This window comes from Rhagoletis pomonella, unplaced genomic scaffold (assembly GCF_013731165.1).
Source record: "Rhagoletis pomonella isolate Grant_MI unplaced genomic scaffold, Rhpom_1.0 Rhpom_scaffold_00013, whole genome shotgun sequence".
Classification (NCBI taxonomy): domain Eukaryota; kingdom Metazoa; phylum Arthropoda; class Insecta; order Diptera; family Tephritidae; genus Rhagoletis; species Rhagoletis pomonella.
The window spans coordinates 23585176-23591273 of record NW_023458567.1 but is presented as its reverse complement, the minus strand read 5'-3'; positions in this window follow the sequence as shown (position 1 = coordinate 23591273).

The following is a 6098-nucleotide window of genomic DNA, read 5'->3' as shown; positions in this document are numbered from 1 at the left end:
AGTGAGGTTAAGTTACTGACAACACCTTGTTATTATTACACCATGGATGAGATGTTCATCACTGACTAATATGTCAAACAGATACCAATTCAGACTGTAAATAAGTTTTTCGATTATATTTGTTTGAGAGCCTCTTGGAGGTTAAAAACTAAATTGCCCACATCTACATAAACTCTTTCTTTTTTTCATCAGAATCGTTAACGGTTGAGAAAGGTTTACAACAAAAGATAATATTTCCTTCCCTAACGCCGGTTTCACACGGGTTTTTGTCAAGACTGGGCCAATGCCCAATACTTTTTAATCACACGACTGGGCTACCAAGTTACACCAAATTTTATGTTACTAATATGTGTTCTAAAAGTGAAACAAATATGATCATAAGTATGAATTTTTAGGATAGCTCTCAATCCCTGCGCCACCTATCGGAAGACAAACACACTGATCCTTCTAAAAACTTTTGCACAAAACAACAATCATTCAATGCGATTTTAAAATCTGTGAGAAAATGGTTCCCAATTGAATGATTCTTGCGATTTTATATGTGTATAAATGTAGGTGAATAAAATTCCATTACCTTATAATAAGTGGTTCCAGAGATAAGCGATATGAGAATTTCAGTTTGTATGGGAAGCGCCACGCCCACTTTCCCAGTATCTACCATTTTTCCCGTTAGTAGAGTATTTACAATCTATGCATATGTGCCAAGTTTCAGTTCCCCAGCATAATTGGTTTTATAGATATAGTGGTTTTCACATTTTAGTCTATATGTCAGATGCCACGCCCCCTATGTATCGGGATTCACATTAGAGGAAGTTATATCCTTTAAATCGGTGTATGTTTCATTGAAATCGAGCGAACGGGGGGCCTTCAGAAAAGGGACTGCAAAATTTTCTTGTGGCGTATTTATATATTGATTTACTCAAAATCGATATATACAATGACTTCACAGCAGAAAAAAATACATAGGAAATTTTGGGAAAATGGGCGTGGCACTGGCCACTTACGCCTCGGCACATTTATCAACCTTGGCGCAAAAAAGCAATATGTTGAAAATTTTTGAAATCGGGCTAAAATTACCGCCATTTACCACATAAAGGTATATTTCAGAAATACGAAAGTTCCTATATTTCAATAACTAAAGACGCCAACTTATGACAATCACTTAACAAGACGCAATGATTGATTTTTGTACAATGGGCGTGCCACCATCCACTTATGACTACATACTCAAGTATCCGCCTTATCGATTTCCATCAAACTTGCTCCAATTATTTCAATATATCATAGCATATTATCGAAACTGTTTGACATCGGGAAAAATACTCTTGCTTATCATGCAGTTTACTGAAAGGTGAAAAAACGATATTTAATACGTGCGCTGGGTATATAAAGTTCGGTTTCTCCCGAACTTATACTTCTTTACTTGTTTCTTAATATAATTGTATTTTATTTAATTATATTTTGTGGTTGAAATGACTTGATCGTCGGCAGGAACTAATCAACTTTTTTGCCAAAACCAAAGCAGACGGGAAGGAAAAATAGTTGTTCATTAACGATTTGTCCGAAATATCGTTCTTGAAACGTGCTACTGCTCACTAAATTTGTAAAAATCAAATTTTTTCACTTAATTGTTAAATTTTTCTTCATTGTGGTAAATTTCCAGATCATCACAGCAGCTGGCTGTCAAACCCAAACCAAAAAAGATACCAAAACATTCAGGGCGCAATCTTCTTTTCTATGATTATTGTACTGCTACTTTGAATTTCTCAATTTTGACAATTCTGATGTAAAAGTAAACGAAACCTCAGAAATTTTAAATGCATTCTAAATGTCGCTTCACTGCAGCAAAACCAAGTTGTGGGGAAAACCCTGACGAAATGCGTACAATTGAAACCATGGGTTTGAAGATTGTGCAAATTAATGTGAAAATTTCAATTTCATATTAAATAAAAATGTAGTTTCGATTTAAAAAAAAAAATCGTATAAAGGTTTTCTTTCGCCATTCATACACCTCTAATTTTAGTATTTATTTAAAAAACTCAATGAAATTCAAAAACTATCTCTTGCATTTGGTTTTACTCAATACCGATTTCATGAACGAAAGACACAAGTTCACGCCTTAAGGAAAGAAAGAAAAAAGTTATTTTCTAGCTGTTGAAATCTCGACGCCATCTTTGTTGTAAGAAGTAAACAACGAAGAGAACAAAAAAAAAATACGCGTAATTGTTGAATGCATGAATAATCATTTTTATTATGCAAATTCTTTTATAAATCATGTCGTTTTGTTAAATTATTCTTTACCTTATGTGTGCACACGTTGTCACAAGCGAAAATTAAGAAAATTGCAGTAAAAAGCCACCACCAAATTGTAAACAACGAAAAAATGTAAATAAACGGCTAATGTCAAAGTCACCCAACTTTTTTCCTAATTGCGATTATAACGGGCTACTAAGAAGAAGGCGTGATCTTGTATTTTTGGTTCATGTACCGATTTGAGCTGTCGCACAGTGTTATCAAAAAAAAAAAGCTATCAATGGGTAGGTTCAGAAGGCGCAGCAGTTGAGCGCAACCGTTGCTAAAAAAATCAGTGATCGTTATGCGTCTTCTGAACGACTTGATACATTAGCTGTCAAATTCAACTCTCAAAGGAACTCACCAACATGTTGTCTCAAATGATCAGAAAAATATTACGATCATCTAAAGGTATTGGCCCAATGCAGGCTTGCTTTGCTTGCCTCGCTTTGAGAACTGTCAAAAGTTATTTGGAATATACCAAAACGTATGAAGGCTGGCCAAATGGCAGCTTTGCTTCACTTGCTTTAAGCGCCTCAAAGTTTCGAATAGGCAAATGTTTTATTTGAAAGCGCTTTGTAGGCTTTTGACAAAAAGGTATGTTCCCGTTCTAAATGAATTCAAACTGCTGCGCCCTTTTATGAACAAAAATTTGCTTACGTAATTAAAAAAATATATATAATATAAGTTATTCAAAGTTTAATAAAAGTGATTATATGTTTCCATATTTACATTTAACATATCGCTGACTGAAAAGTTGCTAAGTCCATTTTTACAAATTTTACAGGAACTTTGAATACAACATTTTGCGTGTTTAAAGCAAAGCAAAACTCCATACGAATCAAAAGGATTCGATCTTTATTAAAAGATATCGTATTATTTTGGCCTTATCGGATTTTCGGGGCCTCTTCTGGACTTAGAAAATTTGCCTTCCATTGAATATAAATGAGAAAAAATAAAACAAGTACCTTAATCTTTAATTTTCTTGCTTCCTATATCATGAGGTTTCACAAATTGTGGACTTAGCAACTTTTCACACAAAGCTAGCGATATTTATGATGTCAAACTACTGGTCAGTCGTCTCTTGAAAAATTGGATTTTTGTTTTGTTTTTAATAAATGTACCTATAGCTATATATGTATAATTATTATCATTCCTTTGAAATGCAAAAATTAATTCGCATCAATTTAAAAATAAATCTGAAAAGATTGCTTGTATTTTTTTTTAGTTTTCTGGAATTTTGTGGGAAAATTATTCTTAGTGTAAGGGAACACACCTTAATTTTTTAACTACACAGCTGGTAGCTTTGACAGCGTTCCAAGCCGCCATTTGGCCAAACGAGTTTTTGAAATAAATCAAAGCAAATTAAAGTAAGTAAGGCGTGCAAGCCTGCATTGGGCCAGCGCCTTAACACGCAACTATTCAGTTGATCAGAAGTACGCAACAACGCGTTCAGAAAGTGCAATCGCACCAGTTACTGAGCTGTTGCGCCTTTTGAACGTGCCCAACGAAAATTCGTTTCTCTTGAAATCAAGTTATATGGCTGCGTATGTATGTACATATGTACATACAATTCCGAAATTTTTTTATTTGTAAAGGCTCTCAAGAAAAACTAAAAATTCATATAAAACTAGCAGACCCGGCGAACTTCGTCCCGCCTAAAATTAATTTTTTGTATCGAAACATTTTGGTCCAACATTTTCACCAACAGTGAAATGATTTTCAGTGACGCATTTATCTTCCAATATGACGGTTTGATTGTTGTCAGAAGGCATATTTTCATTGCCATCTTAAATAACCTAGCAAAAGTGTATATGCATACAAAGATACGTAATAGCTTCAGTTCGTTTGAAAGGCGCCACGGCCCCTTATAAAATAGCCCCAATTTTCTCTAAGAGTATGTGATTGATTTCATATATCTCCATACAATGTTCGAGTACTCTACCATGAACACTTCCAGAGATATGCAGTATGAAAAATCCGGTTTGAATGGGATGTGCCACGCCCCTTTTTCTAATAGCCCCAATTTTTCTTCATGACCATGTGATTGATTTCATATATCTCCATACCTAGTTTCAGTACTCTACCATGAACACTTTCAGAGATATGTAGTGTGAAAAATTCGATTTGTATGGGAGGTGCCACGCCCCTGCACCAAATGGTATGAAATATACTTTACATCCGATTCTCATACCTACCATTATAAAGATCGGTCGAGCCGCTTAAGAGGAGTTCGACCACTAACACCGTGACACGAGATTTTTATATATTAGATTACGCACAATAAATGGAAAATAAATTTGCTTCTATAAAAAATTTCTTAAATCAGTATGCAGCTCTTAAGAAAAAAATGCTCGTACATCTCGTCGCTACCATGTCCAACCATCGAATGTGAAAATCGCCACTTTTTAAAATTTTGATTTGCCCCTAATAATTTTATTTCGTATAGCAGCATTGCTTAAGTTGTTGTGTTTGAAAACTTATGTGTTGGTTAATGACTGCAAATAGTTTTATAGAAAATTAGAAAGGAGAAATAATACTTTCATAAAAATTTAAGTACATACATAGATTTAAAAAGCTGCTTAAATACAAAAGTTTTATGAAAATGTCACATTAAACAACTGTTTAAGTCTACGTTATTTTTTATAAATAAGGCCGTAAATATTTCCTTACATCGTCAATTTCCATATTCTATTTTTACTCCTTCAATTTAGCTGACCAGCGCCGCAAACGATATCAACTAGTTGGCTAACAACCAGAATTGAAATTAAATACGCAAGTACTTACAGTACTACATGTATACAGAGAGTAGATTTGCTACTCCCTTTTGGCAGCAGCAAACATCTCTCGTACGCGATGAGAGAAAGTAGAGTACCTACTTTGGTGGAGTAATAGCAAGTACGTCAAGTATTTACTCTCTCAACGCCAAGTGGTGTATGTATGAGGAAAAAGAGTAACAATGTGTGTGGGAGTAGAGTACAATGCAAAGAGTACTTATTGAACGAAATGCGGCAAATACACTTGCGCTGGACTTTAATATATATGTATGTACATAACTCGCGCGGCACTACACAGATGGCTTAGATTTGGTAGAGGTACTCAACAGGCTCCAGGGTATCCCCCATATGTTAATCTGATAAAAATCGATGTTTTCAGTTTTTGGGCAAATTAGAATGACTTATTTCAACTTAGATTACATTCCTCATTTTACACTTTCTGATTTTTTCAAATATGTAAATTATCAATGTAAAATTTTGTGGCAAAATCTAGAATTAAATTGTGTTCTTAGAGCAATGGACCGTTTATAAGTGACCGCTGCAAGACATTGTCTGTTATAAGTCTTTGATAGGAGTACACCTGCATGACATTGCCACCAGTGTCATAATCAGCTATACGTCGTTTAGAATTCACAGTAAGTGAGACGATGTCACTAAATCCTCATTAGTGACGATGTCACCGGTGACCATTTTCGCTACTGAGATACGTTTATAAATAAACATGAACACAACACATACACAAAAACGGTATTAGACTGTCTCGGTTTGATTTCGGAATGCTTTCACATTGAGCAGTTAGCTTACTGCCAATATAGAAGTATTACATATATGATTAATATACATATGTATGTATGTATGTTATGTTGTTACCGTTGAAAGAACGTAAAACGTTGAAAAATATTGCATAAATTTGCGGTTAGAAAAATGAATCCAAAAATGTTTGCGATTTGTTCGATGCGGAAATAATGATTGTATTATTTTAAAAATCAAGTGGGAAATAAACATTACTAGAATATCTATCTATGAAGA